Raw genomic sequence first — 24330 nt, 5'->3', positions numbered from 1 at the left:
TGTATTCCCTTTTGTGCGTTTGTTCATTTCTTCATATGCAATGTAATTGAAATCCAGTGTTTCTGTGGGACTAATGTTGAACAAAGGCAGTAATAGTATTACTCTCCGATTCATTGAATTATGTGTCAGTGTTGTTACAATGTTTTGTTAAGGCGAATACAATTCTTTCATTCTAATGACATGTCTTGTCAATGCTAATGTAATGTTTTACATGACATTCCTTGAATCTTATGCCATGACACTCCACCCCATGCCCCAAAACCCATGACATTTCATTCCAAGAAATTTCCAAGAATCCTTGCCATGAAATTCTACTGCATCCCCAAAACTTCAGTCCATGACATCACTTCAGTCAAACTCCACGAATCACATTGCATCCCCCACCCCAAAAAACAAAAACACGAATAGCCTTTCATAAACAAGTTCTTCTTCCGGTAAACATCACAACATGGCAGTCCATGGAATTCCGTTGAACTCCATTCTATAAACATGTCCAATTTCATGAAATGTCACGACTTGACATTCCAAGAAAATTGCACGAAAATGCCATCGAATCCCATACATTGCACTAAAGTGTTACTTTAAAGTCCATGTAATGCAGGTCAGTGTTACCGTAATGTTTGGTTAACTCTAGCGTGAACTGAAACGCAGTGCTTGGTCAACACTAATGCATTTCTGGGTAAACTTGCCAGAGGGTTAAAGACTCTAGCTTGAGCCCGCAGCCAAAGGTTGGGGTTGTCAGAAGTGGGATTCGAACCCACGCCTCCAGGGGAGACTGCGACCTGAACGCAGCGCCTTAGACCGCTCGGCCATCCTGACGTGACGGCTAAGGGTGAGCAGTGCGGTTGGACCTGCACCGAATGGCAGATGATCTAGAAGCTAGTGCTTCACCGCTCACAACTCGTCACAGCACATGCCTCGTTGGCGCAGTTAGGCAGCGCGTCAGTCTCATAATCTGAAGGTCGTGAGTTCGAGCCTCACACGGGGCAGGCTGGTGCTTTTGGATACAGGGGAGCGTGTAAATAAAAGAGCTGCTTTCTGTATTCCCTTTTGTGCGTTTGTTCATTTCTTCATATGCAATGTAATTGAAATCCAGTGTTTCTGTGGGACTAATGTTGAACAAAGGCAGTAATAGTATTACTCTCCGATTCATTGAATTATGTGTCAGTGTTGTTACAATGTTTTGTTAAGGCGAATACAATTCTTTCATTCTAATGACATGTCTTGTCAATGCTAATGTAATGTTTTACATGACATTCCTTGAATCTTATGCCATGACACTCCACCCCATGCCCCAAAACCCATGACATTTCATTCCAAGAAATTTCCAAGAATCCTTGCCATGAAATTCTACTGCATCCCCAAAACTTCAGTCCATGACATCACTTCAGTCAAACTCCACGAATCACATTGCATCCCCCACCCCAAAAAACAAAAACACGAATAGCCTTTCATAAACAAGTTCTTCTTCCGGTAAACATCACAACATGGCAGTCCATGGAATTCCGTTGAACTCCATTCTATAAACATGTCCAATTTCATGAAATGTCACGACTTGACATTCCAAGAAAATTGCACGAAAATGCCATCGAATCCCATACATTGCACTAAAGTGTTACTTTAAAGTCCATGTAATGCAGGTCAGTGTTACCGTAATGTTTGGTTAACTCTAGCGTGAACTGAAACGCAGTGCTTGGTCAACACTAATGCATTTCTGGGTAAACTTGCCAGAGGGTTAAAGACTCTAGCTTGAGCCCGCAGCCAAAGGTTGGGGTTGTCAGAAGTGGGATTTGAACCCACGCCTCCAGGGGAGACTGCGACCTGAACGCAGCGCCTTAGACCGCTCGGCCATCCTGACGTGACGGCTAAGGGTGAGCAGTGCTGTTGGAGCTGCACCGAATGGCAGATGATCTAGAAGCTAGTGCTTCACCGCTCACAACTCGTCACAGCACATGCCTCGTTGGCGCAGTTAGGCAGCGCGTCAGTCTCATAATCTGAAGGTCGTGAGTTCGAGCCTCACACGGGGCAGGCTGGTGCTTTTGGATACAGGGGAGCGTGTAAATAAAAGAGCTGCTTTCTGTATTCCCTTTTGTGCGTTTGTTCATTTCTTCATATGCAATGTAATTGAAATCCAGTGTTTCTGTGGGACTAATGTTGAACAAAGGCAGTAATAGTATTACTCTCCGATTCATGCAGTATGTGTCAGTGTTGTTACAATGTTTTGTTAAGGCGAATACAATTCTTTCATTCTAATGACATGTCTTGTCAATGCTAATGTAATGTTTTACATGACATTCCTTGAATCTTATGCCATGACACTCCACCCCATGCCCCAAAACCCATGACATTTCATTCCAAGAAATTTCCAAGAATCCTTGCCATGGAATTCTACTGCATCCCCAAAACTTCAGTCCATGACATCACTTCAGTCAAACTCCACGAATCACATTGCATCCCCCACCCCAAAAAACAAAAACACGAATAGCCTTTCATAAACAAGTTCTTCTTCCGGTAAACATCACAACATGGCAGTCCATGGAATTCCGTTGAACTCCATTCTATAAACATGTCCAATTTCATGAAATGTCACGACTTGACATTCCAAGAAAATTGCACGAAAATGCCATCGAATCCCATACATTGCACTAAAGTGTTACTTTAAAGTCCATGTAATGCAGGTCAGTGTTACCGTAATGTTTGGTTAACTCTAGCGTGAACTGAAACGCAGTGCTTGGTCAACACTAATGCATTTCTGGGTAAACTTGCCAGAGGGTTAAAGACTCTAGCTTGAGCCCGCAGCCAAAGGTTGGGGTTGTCAGAAGTGGGATTTGAACCCACGCCTCCAGGGGAGACTGCGACCTGAACGCAGCGCCTTAGACCGCTCGGCCATCCTGACGTGACTGCTAAGGGTGAGCAGTGCTGTTGGAGCTGCACCGAATGGCAGATGATCTAGAAGCTAGTGCTTCACCGCTCACAACTCGTCACAGCACATGCCTCGTTGGCGCAGTTAGGCAGCGCGTCAGTCTCATAATCTGAAGGTCGTGAGTTCGAGCCTCACACGGGGCAGGCTGGTGCTTTTGGATACAGGGGAGCGTGTAAATAAAAGAGCTGCTTTCTGTATTCCCTTTTGTGCGTTTGTTCATTTCTTCATATGCAATGTAATTGAAATCCAGTGTTTCTGTGGGACTAATGTTGAACAAAGGCAGTAATAGTATTACTCTCCGATTCATGCAGTATGTGTCAGTGTTGTTACAATGTTTTGTTAAGGCGAATACAATTCTTTCATTCTAATGACATGTCTTGTCAATGCTAATGTAATGTTTTACATGACATTCCTTGAATCTTATGCCATGACACTCCACCCCATGCCCCAAAACCCATGACATTTCATTCCAAGAAATTTCCAAGAATCCTTGCCATGGAATTCTACTGCATCCCCAAAACTTCAGTCCATGACATCACTTCAGTCAAACTCCACGAATCACATTGCATCCCCCACCCCAAAAAACAAAAACACGAATAGCCTTTCATAAACAAGTTCTTCTTCCGGTAAACATCACAACATGGCAGTCCATGGAATTCCGTTGAACTCCATTCTATAAACATGTCCAATTTCATGAAATGTCACGACTTGACATTCCAAGAAAATTGCACGAAAATGCCATCGAATCCCATACATTGCACTAAAGTGTTACTTTAAAGTCCATGTAATGCAGGTCAGTGTTACCGTAATGTTTGGTTAACTCTAGCGTGAACTGAAACGCAGTGCTTGGTCAACACTAATGCATTTCTGGGTAAACTTGCCAGAGGGTTAAAGACTCTAGCTTGAGCCCGCAGCCAAAGGTTGGGGTTGTCAGAAGTGGGATTTGAACCCACGCCTCCAGGGGAGACTGCGACCTGAACGCAGCGCCTTAGACCGCTCGGCCATCCTGACGTGACGGCTAAGGGTGAGCAGTGCTGTTGGAGCTGCACCGAATGGCAGATGATCTAGAAGCTAGTGCTTCACCGCTCACAACTCGTCACAGCACATGCCTCGTTGGCGCAGTTAGGCAGCGCGTCAGTCTCATAATCTGAAGGTCGTGAGTTCGAGCCTCACACGGGGCAGGCTGGTGCTTTTGGATACAGGGGAGCGTGTAAATAAAAGAGCTGCTTTCTGTATTCCCTTTTGTGCGTTTGTTCATTTCTTCATATGCAATGTAATTGAAATCCAGTGTTTCTGTGGGACTAATGTTGAACAAAGGCAGTAATAGTATTACTCTCCGATTCATGCAGTATGTGTCAGTGTTGTTACAATGTTTTGTTAAGGCGAATACAATTCTTTCATTCTAATGACATGTCTTGTCAATGCTAATGTAATGTTTTACATGACATTCCTTGAATCTTATGCCATGACACTCCACCCCATGCCCCAAAACCCATGACATTTCATTCCAAGAAATTTCCAAGAATCCTTGCCATGGAATTCTACTGCATCCCCAAAACTTCAGTCCATGACATCACTTCAGTCAAACTCCACGAATCACATTGCATCCCCCACCCCAAAAAACAAAAACACGAATAGCCTTTCATAAACAAGTTCTTCTTCCGGTAAACATCACAACATGGCAGTCCATGGAATTCCGTTGAACTCCATTCTATAAACATGTCCAATTTCATGAAATGTCACGACTTGACATTCCAAGAAAATTGCACGAAAATGCCATCGAATCCCATACATTGCACTAAAGTGTTACTTTAAAGTCCATGTAATGCAGGTCAGTGTTACCGTAATGTTTGGTTAACTCTAGCGTGAACTGAAACGCAGTGCTTGGTCAACACTAATGCATTTCTGGGTAAACTTGCCAGAGGGTTAAAGACTCTAGCTTGAGCCCGCAGCCAAAGGTTGGGGTTGTCAGAAGTGGGATTTGAACCCACGCCTCCAGGGGAGACTGCGACCTGAACGCAGCGCCTTAGACCGCTCGGCCATCCTGACGTGACTGCTAAGGGTGAGCAGTGCTGTTGGAGCTGCACCGAATGGCAGATGATCTAGAAGCTAGTGCTTCACCGCTCACAACTCGTCACAGCACATGCCTCGTTGGCGCAGTTAGGCAGCGCGTCAGTCTCATAATCTGAAGGTCGTGAGTTCGAGCCTCACACGGGGCAGGCTGGTGCTTTTGGATACAGGGGAGCGTGTAAATAAAAGAGCTGCTTTCTGTATTCCCTTTTGTGCGTTTGTTCATTTCTTCATATGCAATGTAATTGAAATCCAGTGTTTCTGTGGGACTAATGTTGAACAAAGGCAGTAATAGTATTACTCTCCGATTCATGCAGTATGTGTCAGTGTTGTTACAATGTTTTGTTAAGGCGAATACAATTCTTTCATTCTAATGACATGTCTTGTCAATGCTAATGTAATGTTTTACATGACATTCCTTGAATCTTATGCCATGACACTCCACCCCATGCCCCAAAACCCATGACATTTCATTCCAAGAAATTTCCAAGAATCCTTGCCATGGAATTCTACTGCATCCCCAAAACTTCAGTCCATGACATCACTTCAGTCAAACTCCACGAATCACATTGCATCCCCCACCCCAAAAAACAAAAACACGAATAGCCTTTCATAAACAAGTTCTTCTTCCGGTAAACATCACAACATGGCAGTCCATGGAATTCCGTTGAACTCCATTCTATAAACATGTCCAATTTCATGAAATGTCACGACTTGACATTCCAAGAAAATTGCACGAAAATGCCATCGAATCCCATACATTGCACTAAAGTGTTACTTTAAAGTCCATGTAATGCAGGTCAGTGTTACCGTAATGTTTGGTTAACTCTAGCGTGAACTGAAACGCAGTGCTTGGTCAACACTAATGCATTTCTGGGTAAACTTGCCAGAGGGTTAAAGACTCTAGCTTGAGCCCGCAGCCAAAGGTTGGGGTTGTCAGAAGTGGGATTCGAACCCACGCCTCCAGGGGAGACTGCAACCTGAACGCAGCGCCTTAGACCGCTCGGCCATCCTGACGTGACGGCTAAGGGTGAGCAGTGCTGTTGGAGCTGCACCGAATGGCAGATGATCTAGAAGCTAGTGCTTCACCGCTCACAACTCGTCACAGCACATGCCTTGTTGGCGCAGTTAGGCAGCGCATCAGTCTCATAATCTGAAGGTCGTGAGTTCGAGCCTCACACGGGGCAGGCTGGTGCTTTTGGATACAGGGGAGCGTGTAAATAAAAGAGCTGCTTTCTGTATTCCCTTTTGTGCGTTTGTTCATTTCTTCATATGCAATGTAATTGAAATCCAGTGTTTCTGTGGGACTAATGTTGAACAAAGGCAGTAATAGTATTACTCTCCGATTCATGCAGTATGTGTCAGTGTTGTTACAATGTTTTGTTAAGGCGAATACAATTCTTTCATTCTAATGACATGTCTTGTCAATGCTAATGTAATGTTTTACATGACATTCCTTGAATCTTATGCCATGACACTCCACCCCATGCCCCAAAACCCATGACATTTCATTCCAAGAAATTTCCAAGAATCCTTGCCATGAAATTCTACTGCATCCCCAAAACTTCAGTCCATGACATCACTTCAGTCAAACTCCACGAATCACATTGCATCCCCCACCCCAAAAAACAAAAACACGAATAGCCTTTCATAAACAAGTTCTTCTTCCGGTAAACATCACAACATGGCAGTCCATGGAATTCCGTTGAACTCCATTCTATAAACATGTCCAATTTCATGAAATGTCACGACTTGACATTCCAAGAAAATTGCACGAAAATGCCATCGAATCCCATACATTGCACTAAAGTGTTACTTTAAAGTCCATGTAATGCAGGTCAGTGTTACCGTAATGTTTGGTTAACTCTAGCGTGAACTGAAACGCAGTGCTTGGTCAACACTAATACATTTCTGGGTAAACTTGCCAGAGGGTTAAAGACTCTAGCTTGAGCCCGCAGCCAAAGGTTGGGGTTGTCAGAAGTGGGATTCGAACCCACGCCTCCAGGGGAGACTGCGACCTGAACGCAGCGCCTTAGACCGCTCGGCCATCCTGACGTGATGGCTAAGGGTGAGCAGTGCTGTTGGAGCTGCACCGAATGGCAGATGATCTAGAAGCTAGTGCTTCACCGCTCACAACTCGTCACATCACATGCCTCGTTGGCGCAGTTAGGCAGCGCGTCAGTCTCATAATCTGAAGGTCGTGAGTTCGAGCCTCACACGGGGCAGGCTGGTGCTTTTGGATACAGGGGAGCGTGTAAATAAAAGAGCTGCTTTCTGTATTCCCTTTTTTGCGTTTGTTCTTTTCTTCATATGCAATGTAATTGAAATCCAGTGTTTCTGTGGGACTAATGTTGAACAAAGGCAGTAATAGTATTACTCTCCGATTCATGCAATATGTTTCAGTGTTGTTACAATGTTTTGTTAAGGCGAATACAATTCTTTCATTCTAATGACATGTCTTGTCAATGCTAATGTAATGTTTTACATGACATTCCTTGAATCTTATGCCATGACACTCCACCCCATGCCCCAAAACCCATGACATTTCATTCCAAGAAATTTCCAAGAATCCTTGCCATGAAATTCTACTGCATCCCCAAAACTTCAGTCCATGACATCACTTCAGTCAAACTCCACGAATCACATTGCATCCCCCACCCCAAAAAACAAAAACACGAATAGCCTTTCATAAACAAGTTCTTCTTCCGGTAAACATCACAACATGGCAGTCCATGGAATTCCGTTGAACTCCATTCTATAAACATGTCCAATTTCATGAAATGTCACGACTTGACATTCCAAGAAAATTGCACGAAAATGCCATCGAATCCCATACATTGCACTAAAGTGTTACTTTAAAGTCCATGTAATGCAGGTCAGTGTTACCGTAATGTTTGGTTAACTCTAGCGTGAACTGAAACGCAGTGCTTGGTCAACACTAATGCATTTCTGGGTAAACTTGCCAGAGGGTTAAAGACTCTAGCTTGAGCCCGCAGCCAAAGGTTGGGGTTGTCAGAAGTGGGATTCGAACCCACGCCTCCAGGGGAGACTGCGACCTGAACGCAGCGCCTTAGACCGCTCGGCCATCCTGACGTGACGGCTAAGGGTGAGCAGTGCTGTTGGAGCTGCACCGAATGGCAGATGATCTAGAAGCTAGTGCTTCACCGCTCACAACTCGTCACAGCACATGCCTCGTTGGCGCAGTTAGGCAGCGCGTCAGTCTCATAATCTGAAGGTCGTGAGTTCGAGCCTCACACGGGGCAGGCTGGTGCTTTTGGATACAGGGGAGCGTGTAAATAAAAGAGCTGCTTTCTGTATTCCCTTTTGTGCGTTTGTTCATTTCTTCATATGCAATGTAATTGAAATCCAGTGTTTCTGTGGGACTAATGTTGAACAAAGGCAGTAATAGTATTACTCTCCGATTCATTGAATTATGTGTCAGTGTTGTTACAATGTTTTGTTAAGGCGAATACAATTCTTTCATTCTAATGACATGTCTTGTCAATGCTAATGTAATGTTTTACATGACATTCCTTGAATCTTATGCCATGACACTCCACCCCATGCCCCAAAACCCATGACATTTCATTCCAAGAAATTTCCAAGAATCCTTGCCATGAAATTCTACTGCATCCCCAAAACTTCAGTCCATGACATCACTTCAGTCAAACTCCACGAATCACATTGCATCCCCCACCCCAAAAAACAAAAACACGAATAGCCTTTCATAAACAAGTTCTTCTTCCGGTAAACATCACAACATGGCAGTCCATGGAATTCCGTTGAACTCCATTCTATAAACATGTCCAATTTCATGAAATGTCACGACTTGACATTCCAAGAAAATTGCACGAAAATGCCATCGAATCCCATACATTGCACTAAAGTGTTACTTTAAAGTCCATGTAATGCAGGTCAGTGTTACCGTAATGTTTGGTTAACTCTAGCGTGAACTGAAACGCAGTGCTTGGTCAACACTAATGCATTTCTGGGTAAACTTGCCAGAGGGTTAAAGACTCTAGCTTGAGCCCGCAGCCAAAGGTTGGGGTTGTCAGAAGTGGGATTCGAACCCACGCCTCCAGGGGAGACTGCGACCTGAACGCAGCGCCTTAGACCGCTCGGCCATCCTGACGTGACGGCTAAGGGTGAGCAGTGCTGTTGGAGCTGCACCGAATGGCAGATGATCTAGAAGCTAGTGCTTCACCGCTCACAACTCGTCACAGCACATGCCTCGTTGGCGCAGTTAGGCAGCGCGTCAGTCTCATAATCTGAAGGTCGTGAGTTCGAGCCTCACACGGGGCAGGCTGGTGCTTTTGGATACAGGGGAGCGTGTAAATAAAAGAGCTGCTTTCTGTATTCCCTTTTGTGCGTTTGTTCTTTTCTTCATATGCAATGTAATTGAAATCCAGTGTTTCTGTGGGACTAATGTTGAACAAAGGCAGTAATAGTATTACTCTCCGATTCATTGAATTATGTGTCAGTGTTGTTACAATGTTTTGTTAAGGCGAATACAATTCTTTCATTCTAATGACATGTCTTGTCAATGCTAATGTAATGTTTTACATGACATTCCTTGAATCTTATGCCATGACACTCCACCCCATGCCCCAAAACCCATGACATTTCATTCCAAGAAATTTCCAAGAATCCTTGCCATGGAATTCTACTGCATCCCCAAAACTTCAGTCCATGACATCACTTCAGTCAAACTCCACGAATCACATTGCATCCCCCACCCCAAAAAACAAAAACACGAATAGCCTTTCATAAACAAGTTCTTCTTCCGGTAAACATCACAACATGGCAGTCCATGGAATTCCGTTGAACTCCATTCTATAAACATGTCCAATTTCATGAAATGTCACGACTTGACATTCCAAGAAAATTGCACGAAAATGCCATCGAATCCCATACATTGCACTAAAGTGTTACTTTAAAGTCCATGTAATGCAGGTCAGTGTTACCGTAATGTTCGGTTAACTCAAGCGTGAACTGAAACGCAGTGCTTGGTCAACACTAATGCATTTCTGGGTAAACTTGCCAGAGGGTTAAAGACTCTTGCTTGAGCCCGCAGCCAAAGGTTGGGTTTGTCAGAAGTGGGATTCGAACCCACGCCTCCAGGGGAGACTGCGACCTGAACGCAGCGCCTTAGACCGCTCGGCCATCCTGACGTGACGGCAAAGGGTGAGCAGTGCTGTTGGAGCTGCACCGAATGGCAGATGATCTAGAAGCTAGTGCTTCACCGCTCACAACTCGTCACAGCACATGCCTCGTTGGCGCAGTTAGGCAGCGCGTCAGTCTCATAATCTGAAGGTCGTGAGTTCGAGCCTCACACGGGGCAGGCTGGTGCTTTTGGATACAGGGGAGCGTGTAAATAAAAGAGCTGCTTTCTGTATTCCCTTTTGTGCGTTTTTTCATTTCTTCATATGCAATGTAATTGAAATCCAGTGTTTCTGTGGGACTAATGTTGAACAAAGGCAGTAATAGTATTACTCTCCGATTCATTGAATTATGTGTCAGTGTTGTTACAATGTTTTGTTAAGGCGAATACAATTCTTTCATTCTAATGACATGTCTTGTCAATGCTAATGTAATGTTTTACATGACATTCCTTGAATCTTATGCCATGACACTCCACCCCATGCCCCAAAACCCATGACATTTCATTCCAAGAAATTTCCAAGAATCCTTGCCATGAAATTCTACTGCATCCCCAAAACTTCAGTCCATGACATCACTTCAGTCAAACTCCACGAATCACATTGCATCCCCCACCCCAAAAAACAAAAACACGAATAGCCTTTCATAAACAAGTTCTTCTTCCGGTAAACATCACAACATGGCAGTCCATGGAATTCCGTTGAACTCCATTCTATAAACATGTCCAATTTCATGAAATGTCACGACTTGACATTCCAAGAAAATTGCACGAAAATGCCATCGAATCCCATACATTGCACTAAAGTGTTACTTTAAAGTCCATGTAATGCAGGTCAGTGTTACCGTAATGTTTGGTTAACTCTAGCGTGAACTGAAACGCAGTGCTTGGTCAACACTAATGCATTTCTGGGTAAACTTGCCAGAGGGTTAAAGACTCTAGCTTGAGCCCGCAGCCAAAGGTTGGGGTTGTCAGAAGTGGGATTCGAACCCACGCCTCCAGGGGAGACTGCGACCTGAACGCAGCGCCTTAGACCGCTCGGCCATCCTGACGTGACGGCTAAGGGTGAGCAGTGCTGTTGGAGCTGCACCGAATGGCAGATGATCTAGAAGCTAGTGCTTCACCGCTCACAACTCGTCACAGCACATGCCTTGTTGGCGCAGTTAGGCAGCGCATCAGTCTCATAATCTGAAGGTCGTGAGTTCGAGCCTCACACGGGGCAGGCTGGTGCTTTTGGATACAGGGGAGCGTGTAAATAAAAGAGCTGCTTTCTGTATTCCCTTTTGTGCGTTTGTTCATTTCTTCATATGCAATGTAATTGAAATCCAGTGTTTCTGTGGGACTAATGTTGAACAAAGGCAGTAATAGTATTACTCTCCGATTCATTGAATTATGTGTCAGTGTTGTTACAATGTTTTGTTAAGGCGAATACAATTCTTTCATTCTAATGACATGTCTTGTCAATGCTAATGTAATGTTTTACATGACATTCTTTGAATCTTATGCCATGACACTCCACCCCATGCCCCAAAACCCATGACATTTCATTCCAAGAAATTTCCAAGAATCCTTGCCATGAAATTCTACTGCATCCCCAAAACTTCAGTCCATGACATCACTTCAGTCAAACTCCACGAATCACATTGCATCCCCCACCCCAAAAAACAAAAACACGAATAGCCTTTCATAAACAAGTTCTTCTTCCGGTAAACATCACAACATGGCAGTCCATGGAATTCCGTTGAACTCCATTCTATAAACATGTCCAATTTCATGAAATGTCACGACTTGACATTCCAAGAAAATTGCACGAAAATGCCATCGAATCCCATACATTGCACTAAAGTGTTACTTTAAAGTCCATGTAATGCAGGTCAGTGTTACCGTAATGTTTGGTTAACTCTAGCGTGAACTGAAACGCAGTGCTTGGTCAACACTAATGCATTTCTGGGTAAACTTGCCAGAGGGTTAAAGACTCTAGCTTGAGCCCGCAGCCAAAGGTTGGGGTTGTCAGAAGTGGGATTCGAACCCACGCCTCCAGGGGAGACTGCAACCTGAACGCAGCGCCTTAGACCGCTCGGCCATCCTGACGTGACGGCTAAGGGTGAGCAGTGCTGTTGGAGCTGCACCGAATGGCAGATGATCTAGAAGCTAGTGCTTCACCGCTCACAACTCGTCACAGCACATGCCTTGTTGGCGCAGTTAGGCAGCGCATCAGTCTCATAATCTGAAGGTCGTGAGTTCGAGCCTCACACGGGGCAGGCTGGTGCTTTTGGATACAGGGGAGCGTGTAAATAAAAGAGCTGCTTTCTGTATTCCCTTTTGTGCGTTTGTTCATTTCTTCATATGCAATGTAATTGAAATCCAGTGTTTCTGTGGGACTAATGTTGAACAAAGGCAGTAATAGTATTACTCTCCGATTCATGCAGTATGTGTCAGTGTTGTTACAATGTTTTGTTAAGGCGAATACAATTCTTTCATTCTAATGACATGTCTTGTCAATGCTAATGTAATGTTTTACATGACATTCCTTGAATCTTATGCCATGACACTCCACCCCATGCCCCAAAACCCATGACATTTCATTCCAAGAAATTTCCAAGAATCCTTGCCATGAAATTCTACTGCATCCCCAAAACTTCAGTCCATGACATCACTTCAGTCAAACTCCACGAATCACATTGCATCCCCCACCCCAAAAAACAAAAACACGAATAGCCTTTCATAAACAAGTTCTTCTTCCGGTAAACATCACAACATGGCAGTCCATGGAATTCCGTTGAACTCCATTCTATAAACATGTCCAATTTCATGAAATGTCACGACTTGACATTCCAAGAAAATTGCACGAAAATGCCATCGAATCCCATACATTGCACTAAAGTGTTACTTTAAAGTCCATGTAATGCAGGTCAGTGTTACCGTAATGTTTGGTTAACTCTAGCGTGAACTGAAACGCAGTGCTTGGTCAACACTAATACATTTCTGGGTAAACTTGCCAGAGGGTTAAAGACTCTAGCTTGAGCCCGCAGCCAAAGGTTGGGGTTGTCAGAAGTGGGATTCGAACCCACGCCTCCAGGGGAGACTGCGACCTGAACGCAGCGCCTTAGACCGCTCGGCCATCCTGACGTGATGGCTAAGGGTGAGCAGTGCTGTTGGAGCTGCACCGAATGGCAGATGATCTAGAAGCTAGTGCTTCACCGCTCACAACTCGTCACATCACATGCCTCGTTGGCGCAGTTAGGCAGCGCGTCAGTCTCATAATCTGAAGGTCGTGAGTTCGAGCCTCACACGGGGCAGGCTGGTGCTTTTGGATACAGGGGAGCGTGTAAATAAAAGAGCTGCTTTCTGTATTCCCTTTTTTGCGTTTGTTCTTTTCTTCATATGCAATGTAATTGAAATCCAGTGTTTCTGTGGGACTAATGTTGAACAAAGGCAGTAATAGTATTACTCTCCGATTCATGCAATATGTTTCAGTGTTGTTACAATGTTTTGTTAAGGCGAATACAATTCTTTCATTCTAATGACATGTCTTGTCAATGCTAATGTAATGTTTTACATGACATTCCTTGAATCTTATGCCATGACACTCCACCCCATGCCCCAAAACCCATGACATTTCATTCCAAGAAATTTCCAAGAATCCTTGCCATGAAATTCTACTGCATCCCCAAAACTTCAGTCCATGACATCACTTCAGTCAAACTCCACGAATCACATTGCATCCCCCACCCCAAAAAACAAAAACACGAATAGCCTTTCATAAACAAGTTCTTCTTCCGGTAAACATCACAACATGGCAGTCCATGGAATTCCGTTGAACTCCATTCTATAAACATGTCCAATTTCATGAAATGTCACGACTTGACATTCCAAGAAAATTGCACGAAAATGCCATCGAATCCCATACATTGCACTAAAGTGTTACTTTAAAGTCCATGTAATGCAGGTCAGTGTTACCGTAATGTTTGGTTAACTCTAGCGTGAACTGAAACGCAGTGCTTGGTCAACACTAATGCATTTCTGGGTAAACTTGCCAGAGGGTTAAAGACTCTAGCTTGAGCCCGCAGCCAAAGGTTGGGGTTGTCAGAAGTGGGATTCGAACCCACGCCTCCAGGGGAGACTGCGACCTGAACGCAGCGCCTTAGACCGCTCGGCCATCCTGACGTGACGGCTAAGGGTGAGCAGTGCTGTTGGAGCTGCACCGAATGGCAGATGATCTAGAAGCTAGTGCTTCACCGCTCACAACTCGTCACAGCACATGCCTCGTTGGCGCAGTTAGGCAGCGCGTCAGTCTCATAATCTGAAGGTCGTGAGTTCGAGCCTCACACGGGGCAGGCTGGTGCTTTTGGATACAGGGGAGCGTGTAAATAAAAGAGCTGCTTTCTGTATTCCCTTTTGTGCGTTTGTTCATTTCTTCATATGCAATGTAATTGAAATCCAGTGTTTCTGTGGGACTAATGTTGAACAAAGGCAGTAATAGTATTACTCTCCGATTCATTGAATTATGTGTCAGTGTTGTTACAATGTTTTGTTAAGGCGAATACAATTCTTTCATTCTAATGACATGTCTTGTCAATGCTAATGTAATGTTTTACATGACATTCCTTGAATCTTATGCCATGACACTCCACCCCATGCCCCAAAACCCATGACATTTCATTCCAAGAAATTTCCAAGAATCCTTGCCATGAAATTCTACTGCATCCCCAAAACTTCAGTCCATGACATCACTTCAGTCAAACTCCACGAATCACATTGCATCCCCCACCCCAAAAAACAAAAACACGAATAGCCTTTCATAAACAAGTTCTTCTTCCGGTAAACATCACAACATGGCAGTCCATGGAATTCCGTTGAACTCCATTCTATAAACATGTCCAATTTCATGAAATGTCACGACTTGACATTCCAAGAAAATTGCACGAAAATGCCATCGAATCCCATACATTGCACTAAAGTGTTACTTTAAAGTCCATGTAATGCAGGTCAGTGTTACCGTAATGTTTGGTTAACTCTAGCGTGAACTGAAACGCAGTGCTTGGTCAACACTAATGCATTTCTGGGTAAACTTGCCAGAGGGTTAAAGACTCTAGCTTGAGCCCGCAGCCAAAGGTTGGGGTTGTCAGAAGTGGGATTCGAACCCACGCCTCCAGGGGAGACTGCGACCTGAACGCAGCGCCTTAGACCGCTCGGCCATCCTGACGTGACGGCTAAGGGTGAGCAGTGCTGTTGGAGCTGCACCGAATGGCAGATGATCTAGAAGCTAGTGCTTCACCGCTCACAACTCGTCACAGCACATGCCTCGTTGGCGCAGTTAGGCAGCGCGTCAGTCTCATAATCTGAAGGTCGTGAGTTCGAGCCTCACACGGGGCAGGCTGGTGCTTTTGGATACAGGGGAGCGTGTAAATAAAAGAGCTGCTTTCTGTATTCCCTTTTGTGCGTTTGTTCTTTTCTTCATATGCAATGTAATTGAAATCCAGTGTTTCTGTGGGACTAATGTTGAACAAAGGCAGTAATAGTATTACTCTCCGATTCATTGAATTATGTGTCAGTGTTGTTACAATGTTTTGTTAAGGCGAATACAATTCTTTCATTCTAATGACATGTCTTGTCAATGCTAATGTAATGTTTTACATGACATTCCTTGAATCTTATGCCATGACACTCCACCCCATGCCCCAAAACCCATGACATTTCATTCCAAGAAATTTCCAAGAATCCTTGCCATGGAATTCTACTGCATCCCCAAAACTTCAGTCCATGACATCACTTCAGTCAAACTCCACGAATCACATTGCATCCCCCACCCCAAAAAACAAAAACACGAATAGCCTTTCATAAACAAGTTCTTCTTCCGGTAAACATCACAACATGGCAGTCCATGGAATTCCGTTGAACTCCATTCTATAAACATGTCCAATTTCATGAAATGTCACGACTTGACATTCCAAGAAAATTGCACGAAAATGCCATCGAATCCCATACATTGCACTAAAGTGTTACTTTAAAGTCCATGTAATGCAGGTCAGTGTTACCGTAATGTTTGGTTAACTCTAGCGTGAACTGAAACGCAGTGCTTGGTCAACACTAATGCATTTCTGGGTAAACTTGCCAGAGGGTTAAAGACTCTAGCTTGAGCCCGCAGCCAAAGGTTGGGGTTGTCAGAAGTGGGATTTGAACCCACGCCTCCAGGGGAGACTGCGACCTGAACGCAGCGCCTTAGACCGCTCGGCCATCCTGACGTGACGGCTAAGGGTGAGCAGTGCTGTTGGAGCTGCACCGAATGGCAGATGATCTAGAAGCTAGTGCTTCACCGCTCACAACTCGTCACAGCACATGCCTCGTTGGCGCAGTTAGGCACCGCGTCAGTCTCATAATCTGAAGGTCGTGAGTTCGAGCCTCACACGGGGCAGGCTGGTGCTTTTGGATACAGGGGAGCGTGTAAATAAAAGAGCTGCTTTCTGTATTCCCTTTTGTGCGTTTGTTCATTTCTTCATATGCAATGTAATTGAAATCCAGTGTTTCTGTGGGACTAATGTTGAACAAAGGCAGTAATAGTATTACTCTCCGATTCATGCAGTATGTGTCAGTGTTGTTACAATGTTTTGTTAAGGCGAATACAATTCTTTCATTCTAATGACATGTCTTGTCAATGCTAATGTAATGTTTTACATGACATTCCTTGAATCTTATGCCATGACACTCCACCCCATGCCCCAAAACCCATGACATTTCATTCCAAGAAATTTCCAAGAATCCTTGCCATGGAATTCTACTGCATCCCCAAAACTTCAGTCCATGACATCACTTCAGTCAAACTCCACGAATCACATTGCATCCCCCACCCCAAAAAACAAAAACACGAATAGCCTTTCATAAACAAGTTCTTCTTCCGGTAAACATCACAACATGGCAGTCCATGGAATTCCGTTGAACTCCATTCTATAAACATGTCCAATTTCATGAAATGTCACGACTTGACATTCCAAGAAAATTGCACGAAAATGCCATCGAATCCCATACATTGCACTAAAGTGTTACTTTAAAGTCCATGTAATGCAGGTCAGTGTTACCGTAATGTTTGGTTAACTCTAGCGTGAACTGAAACGCAGTGCTTGGTCAACACTAATGCATTTCTGGGTAAACTTGCCAGAGGGTTAAAGACTCTAGCTTGAGCCCGCAGCCAAAGGTTGGGGTTGTCAGAAGTGGGATTTGAACCCACGCCTCCAGGGGAGACTGCGACCTGAACGCAGCGCCTTAGACCGCTCGGCCATCCTGACGTGACGGCTAAGGGTGAGCAGTGCTGTTGGAGCTGCACCGAATGGCAGATGATCTAGAAGCTAGTGCTTCACCGCTCACAACTCGTCACAGCACATGCCTCGTTGGCGCAGTTAGGCAGCGCGTCAGTCTCATAATCTGAAGGTCGTGAGTTCGAGCCTCACACGGGGCAGGCTGGTGCTTTTGGATACAGGGGAGCGTGTAAATAAAAGAGCTGCTTTCTGTATTCCCTTTTGTGCGTTTGTTCATTTCTTCATATGCAATGTAATTGAAATCCAGTGTTTCTGTGGGACTAATGTTGAACAAAGGCAGTAATAGTATTACTCTCCGATTCATGCAGTATGTGTCAGTGTTGTTACAATGTTTTGTTAAGGCGAATACAATTCTTTCATTCTAATGACATGTCTTGTCAATGCTAATGTAATGTTTTACATGACATTCCTTGAATCTTATGCCATGACACTCCACCCCATGCCCCAAAACCCATGACATTTCATTCCAAGAAATTTCCAAGAATCCTTGCCATGAAATTCTACTGCATCCCCAAAACTTCAGTCCATGACATCACTTCAGTCAAACTCCACGAATCACATTGCATCCCCCACCCCAAAAAACAAAAACACGAATAGCCTTTCATAAACAAGTTCTTCTTCCGGTAAACATCACAACATGGCAGTCCATGGAATTCCGTTGAACTCCATTCTATAAACATGTCCAATTTCATGAAATGTCACGACTTGACATTCCAAGAAAATTGCACGAAAATGCCATCGAATCCCATACATTGCACTAAAGTGTTACTTTAAAGTCCATGTAATGCAGGTCAGTGTTACCATAATGTTTGGTTAACTCTAGCGTGAACTGAAACGCAGTGCTTGGTCAACACTAATGCATTTCTGGGTAAACTTGCCAGAGGGTTAAAGACTCTAGCTTGAGCCCGCAGCCAAAGGTTGGGGTTGTCAGAAGTGGGATTCGAACCCACGCCTCCAGGGGAGACTGCGACCTGAACGCAGCGCCTTAGACCGCTCGGCCATCCTGACGTGACGGCTAAGGGTGAGCAGTGCTGTTGGAGCTGCACCGAATGGCAGATGATCTAGAAGCTAGTGCTTCACCGCTCACAACTCGTCACAGCACATGCCTCGTTGGCGCAGTTAGGCAGCGCGTCAGTCTCATAATCTGAAGGTCGTGAGTTCGAGCCTCACACGGGGCAGGCTGGTGCTTTTGGATACAGGGGAGCGTGTAAATAAAAGAGCTGCTTTCTGTATTCCCTTTTGTGCGTTTGTTCATTTCTTCATATGCAATGTAATTGAAATCCAGTGTTTCTGTGGGACTAATGTTGAACAAAGGCAGTAATAGTATTACTCTCCGATTCATTGAATTATGTGTCAGTGTTGTTACAATGTTTTGTTAAGGCGAATACAATTCTTTCATTCTAATGACATGTCTTGTCAATGCTAATGTAATGTTTTACATGACATTCCTTGAATCTTATGCCATGACACTCCACCCCATGCCCCAAAACCCATGACATTTCATTCCAAGAAATTTCCAAGAATCCTTGCCATGAAATTCTACTGCATCCCCAAAACTTCAGTCCATGACATCACTTCAGTCAAACTCCACGAATCACATTGCATCCCCCACCCCAAAAAACAAAAACACGAATAGCCTTTCATAAACAAGTTCTTCTTCCGGTAAACATCACAACATGGCAGTCCATGGAATTCCGTTGAACTCCATTCTATAAACATGTCCAATTTCATGAAATGTCACGACTTGACATTCCAAGAAAATTGCACGAAAATGCCATCGAATCCCATACATTGCACTAAAGTGTTACTTTAAAGTCCATGTAATGCAGGTCAGTGTTACCGTAATGTTTGGTTAACTCTAGCGTGAACTGAAACGCAGTGCTTGGTCAACACTAATGCATTTCTGGGTAAACTTGCCAGAGGGTTAAAGACTCTAGCTTGAGCCCGCAGCCAAAGGTTGGGGTTGTCAGAAGTGGGATTCGAACCCACGCCTCCAGGGGAGACTGCGACCTGAACGCAGCGCCTTAGACCGCTCGGCCATCCTGACGTGACGGCTAAGGGTGAGCAGTGCGGTTGGACCTGCACCGAATGGCAGATGATCTAGAAGCTAGTGCTTCACCGCTCACAACTCGTCACAGCACATGCCTCGTTGGCGCAGTTAGGCAGCGCGTCAGTCTCATAATCTGAAGGTCGTGAGTTCGAGCCTCACACGGGGCAGGCTGGTGCTTTTGGATACAGGGGAGCGTGTAAATAAAAGAGCTGCTTTCTGTATTCCCTTTTGTGCGTTTGTTCATTTCTTCATATGCAATGTAATTGAAATCCAGTGTTTCTGTGGGACTAATGTTGAACAAAGGCAGTAATAGTATTACTCTCCGATTCATTGAATTATGTGTCAGTGTTGTTACAATGTTTTGTTAAGGCGAATACAATTCTTTCATTCTAATGACATGTCTTGTCAATGCTAATGTAATGTTTTACATGACATTCCTTGAATCTTATGCCATGACACTCCACCCCATGCCCCAAAACCCATGACATTTCATTCCAAGAAATTTCCAAGAATCCTTGCCATGAAATTCTACTGCATCCCCAAAACTTCAGTCCATGACATCACTTCAGTCAAACTCCACGAATCACATTGCATCCCCCACCCCAAAAAACAAAAACACGAATAGCCTTTCATAAACAAGTTCTTCTTCCGGTAAACATCACAACATGGCAGTCCATGGAATTCCGTTGAACTCCATTCTATAAACATGTCCAATTTCATGAAATGTCACGACTTGACATTCCAAGAAAATTGCACGAAAATGCCATCGAATCCCATACATTGCACTAAAGTGTTACTTTAAAGTCCATGTAATGCAGGTCAGTGTTACCGTAATGTTTGGTTAACTCTAGCGTGAACTGAAACGCAGTGCTTGGTCAACACTAATGCATTTCTGGGTAAACTTGCCAGAGGGTTAAAGACTCTAGCTTGAGCCCGCAGCCAAAGGTTGGGGTTGTCAGAAGTGGGATTTGAACCCACGCCTCCAGGGGAGACTGCGACCTGAACGCAGCGCCTTAGACCGCTCGGCCATCCTGACGTGACGGCTAAGGGTGAGCAGTGCTGTTGGAGCTGCACCGAATGGCAGATGATCTAGAAGCTAGTGCTTCACCGCTCACAACTCGTCACAGCACATGCCTCGTTGGCGCAGTTAGGCAGCGCGTCAGTCTCATAATCTGAAGGTCGTGAGTTCGAGCCTCACACGGGGCAGGCTGGTGCTTTTGGATACAGGGGAGCGTGTAAATAAAAGAGCTGCTTTCTGTATTCCCTTTTGTGCGTTTGTTCATTTCTTCATATGCAATGTAATTGAAATCCAGTGTTTCTGTGGGACTAATGTTGAACAAAGGCAGTAATAGTATTACTCTCCGATTCATGCAGTATGTGTCAGTGTTGTTACAATGTTTTGTTAAGGCGAATACAATTCTTTCATTCTAATGACATGTCTTGTCAATGCTAATGTAATGTTTTACATGACATTCCTTGAATCTTATGCCATGACACTCCACCCCATGCCCCAAAACCCATGACATTTCATTCCAAGAAATTTCCAAGAATCCTTGCCATGGAATTCTACTGCATCCCCAAAACTTCAGTCCATGACATCACTTCAGTCAAACTCCACGAATCACATTGCATCCCCCACCCCAAAAAACAAAAACACGAATAGCCTTTCATAAACAAGTTCTTCTTCCGGTAAACATCACAACATGGCAGTCCATGGAATTCCGTTGAACTCCATTCTATAAACATGTCCAATTTCATGAAATGTCACGACTTGACATTCCAAGAAAATTGCACGAAAATGCCATCGAATCCCATACATTGCACTAAAGTGTTACTTTAAAGTCCATGTAATGCAGGTCAGTGTTACCGTAATGTTTGGTTAACTCTAGCGTGAACTGAAACGCAGTGCTTGGTCAACACTAATGCATTTCTGGGTAAACTTGCCAGAGGGTTAAAGACTCTAGCTTGAGCCCGCAGCCAAAGGTTGGGGTTGTCAGAAGTGGGATTTGAACCCACGCCTCCAGGGGAGACTGCGACCTGAACGCAGCGCCTTAGACCGCTCGGCCATCCTGACGTGACTGCTAAGGGTGAGCAGTGCTGTTGGAGCTGCACCGAATGGCAGATGATCTAGAAGCTAGTGCTTCACCGCTCACAACTCGTCACAGCACATGCCTCGTTGGCGCAGTTAGGCAGCGCGTCAGTCTCATAATCTGAAGGTCGTGAGTTCGAGCCTCACACGGGGCAGGCTGGTGCTTTTGGATACAGGGGAGCGTGTAAATAAAAGAGCTGCTTTCTGTATTCCCTTTTGTGCGTTTGTTCATTTCTTCATATGCAATGTAATTGAAATCCAGTGTTTCTGTGGGACTAATGTTGAACAAAGGCAGTAATAGTATTACTCTCCGATTCATGCAGTATGTGTCAGTGTTGTTACAATGTTTTGTTAAGGCGAATACAATTCTTTCATTCTAATGACATGTCTTGTCAATGCTAATGTAATGTTTTACATGACATTCCTTGAATCTTATGCCATGACACTCCACCCCATGCCCCAAAACCCATGACATTTCATTCCAAGAAATTTCCAAGAATCCTTGCCATGGAATTCTACTGCATCCCCAAAACTTCAGTCCATGACATCACTTCAGTCAAACTCCACGAATCACATTGCATCCCCCACCCCAAAAAACAAAAACACGAATAGCCTTTCATAAACAAGTTCTTCTTCCGGTAAACATCACAACATGGCAGTCCATGGAATTCCGTTGAACTCCATTCTATAAACATGTCCAATTTCATGAAATGTCACGACTTGACATTCCAAGAAAATTGCACGAAAATGCCATCGAATCCCATACATTGCACTAAAGTGTTACTTTAAAGTCCATGTAATGCAGGTCAGTGTTACCGTAATGTTTGGTTAACTCTAGCGTGAACTGAAACGCAGTGCTTGGTCAACACTAATGCATTTCTGGGTAAACTTGCCAGAGGGTTAAAGACTCTAGCTTGAGCCCGCAGCCAAAGGTTGGGGTTGTCAGAAGTGGGATTCGAACCCACGCCTCCAGGGGAGACTGCAACCTGAACGCAGCGCCTTAGACCGCTCGGCCATCCTGACGTGACGGCTAAGGGTGAGCAGTGCTGTTGGAGCTGCACCGAATGGCAGATGATCTAGAAGCTAGTGCTTCACCGCTCACAACTCGTCACAGCACATGCCTTGTTGGCGCAGTTAGGCAGCGCATCAGTCTCATAATCTGAAGGTCGTGAGTTCGAGCCTCACACGGGGCAGGCTGGTGCTTTTGGATACAGGGGAGCGTGTAAATAAAAGAGCTGCTTTCTGTATTCCCTTTTGTGCGTTTGTTCATTTCTTCATATGCAATGTAATTGAAATCCAGTGTTTCTGTGGGACTAATGTTGAACAAAGGCAGTAATAGTATTACTCTCCGATTCATGCAGTATGTGTCAGTGTTGTTACAATGTTTTGTTAAGGCGAATACAATTCTTTCATTCTAATGACATGTCTTGTCAATGCTAATGTAATGTTTTACATGACATTCCTTGAATCTTATGCCATGACACTCCACCCCATGCCCCAAAACCCATGACATTTCATTCCAAGAAATTTCCAAGAATCCTTGCCATGAAATTCTACTGCATCCCCAAAACTTCAGTCCATGACATCACTTCAGTCAAACTCCACGAATCACATTGCATCCCCCACCCCAAAAAACAAAAACACGAATAGCCTTTCATAAACAAGTTCTTCTTCCGGTAAACATCACAACATGGCAGTCCATGGAATTCCGTTGAACTCCATTCTATAAACATGTCCAATTTCATGAAATGTCACGACTTGACATTCCAAGAAAATTGCACGAAAATGCCATCGAATCCCATACATTGCACTAAAGTGTTACTTTAAAGTCCATGTAATGCAGGTCAGTGTTACCGTAATGTTTGGTTAACTCTAGCGTGAACTGAAACGCAGTGCTTGGTCAACACTAATACATTTCTGGGTAAACTTGCCAGAGGGTTAAAGACTCTAGCTTGAGCCCGCAGCCAAAGGTTGGGGTTGTCAGAAGTGGGATTCGAACCCACGCCTCCAGGGGAGACTGCGACCTGAACGCAGCGCCTTAGACCGCTCGGCCATCCTGACGTGATGGCTAAGGGTGAGCAGTGCTGTTGGAGCTGCACCGAATGGCAGATGATCTAGAAGCTAGTGCTTCACCGCTCACAACTCGTCACATCACATGCCTCGTTGGCGCAGTTAGGCAGCGCGTCAGTCTCATAATCTGAAGGTCGTGAGTTCGAGCCTCACACGGGGCAGGCTGGTGCTTTTGGATACAGGGGAGCGTGTAAATAAAAGAGCTGCTTTCTGTATTCCCTTTTTTGCGTTTGTTCTTTTCTTCATATGCAATGTAATTGAAATCCAGTGTTTCTGTGGGACTAATGTTGAACAAAGGCAGTAATAGTATTACTCTCCGATTCATGCAATATGTTTCAGTGTTGTTACAATGTTTTGTTAAGGCGAATACAATTCTTTCATTCTAATGACATGTCTTGTCAATGCTAATGTAATGTTTTACATGACATTCCTTGAATCTTATGCCATGACACTCCACCCCATGCCCCAAAACCCATGACATTTCATTCCAAGAAATTTCCAAGAATCCTTGCCATGAAATTCTACTGCATCCCCAAAACTTCAGTCCATGACATCACTTCAGTCAAACTCCACGAATCACATTGCATCCCCCACCCCAAAAAACAAAAACACGAATAGCCTTTCATAAACAAGTTCTTCTTCCGGTAAACATCACAA

The sequence above is a fragment of the Leuciscus leuciscus genome (assembly GCF_965113295.1).
Source record: "Leuciscus leuciscus genome assembly, chromosome: 4".
Classification (NCBI taxonomy): domain Eukaryota; kingdom Metazoa; phylum Chordata; class Actinopteri; order Cypriniformes; family Leuciscidae; genus Leuciscus; species Leuciscus leuciscus.
This window is presented reverse-complemented; position numbering follows the sequence as displayed.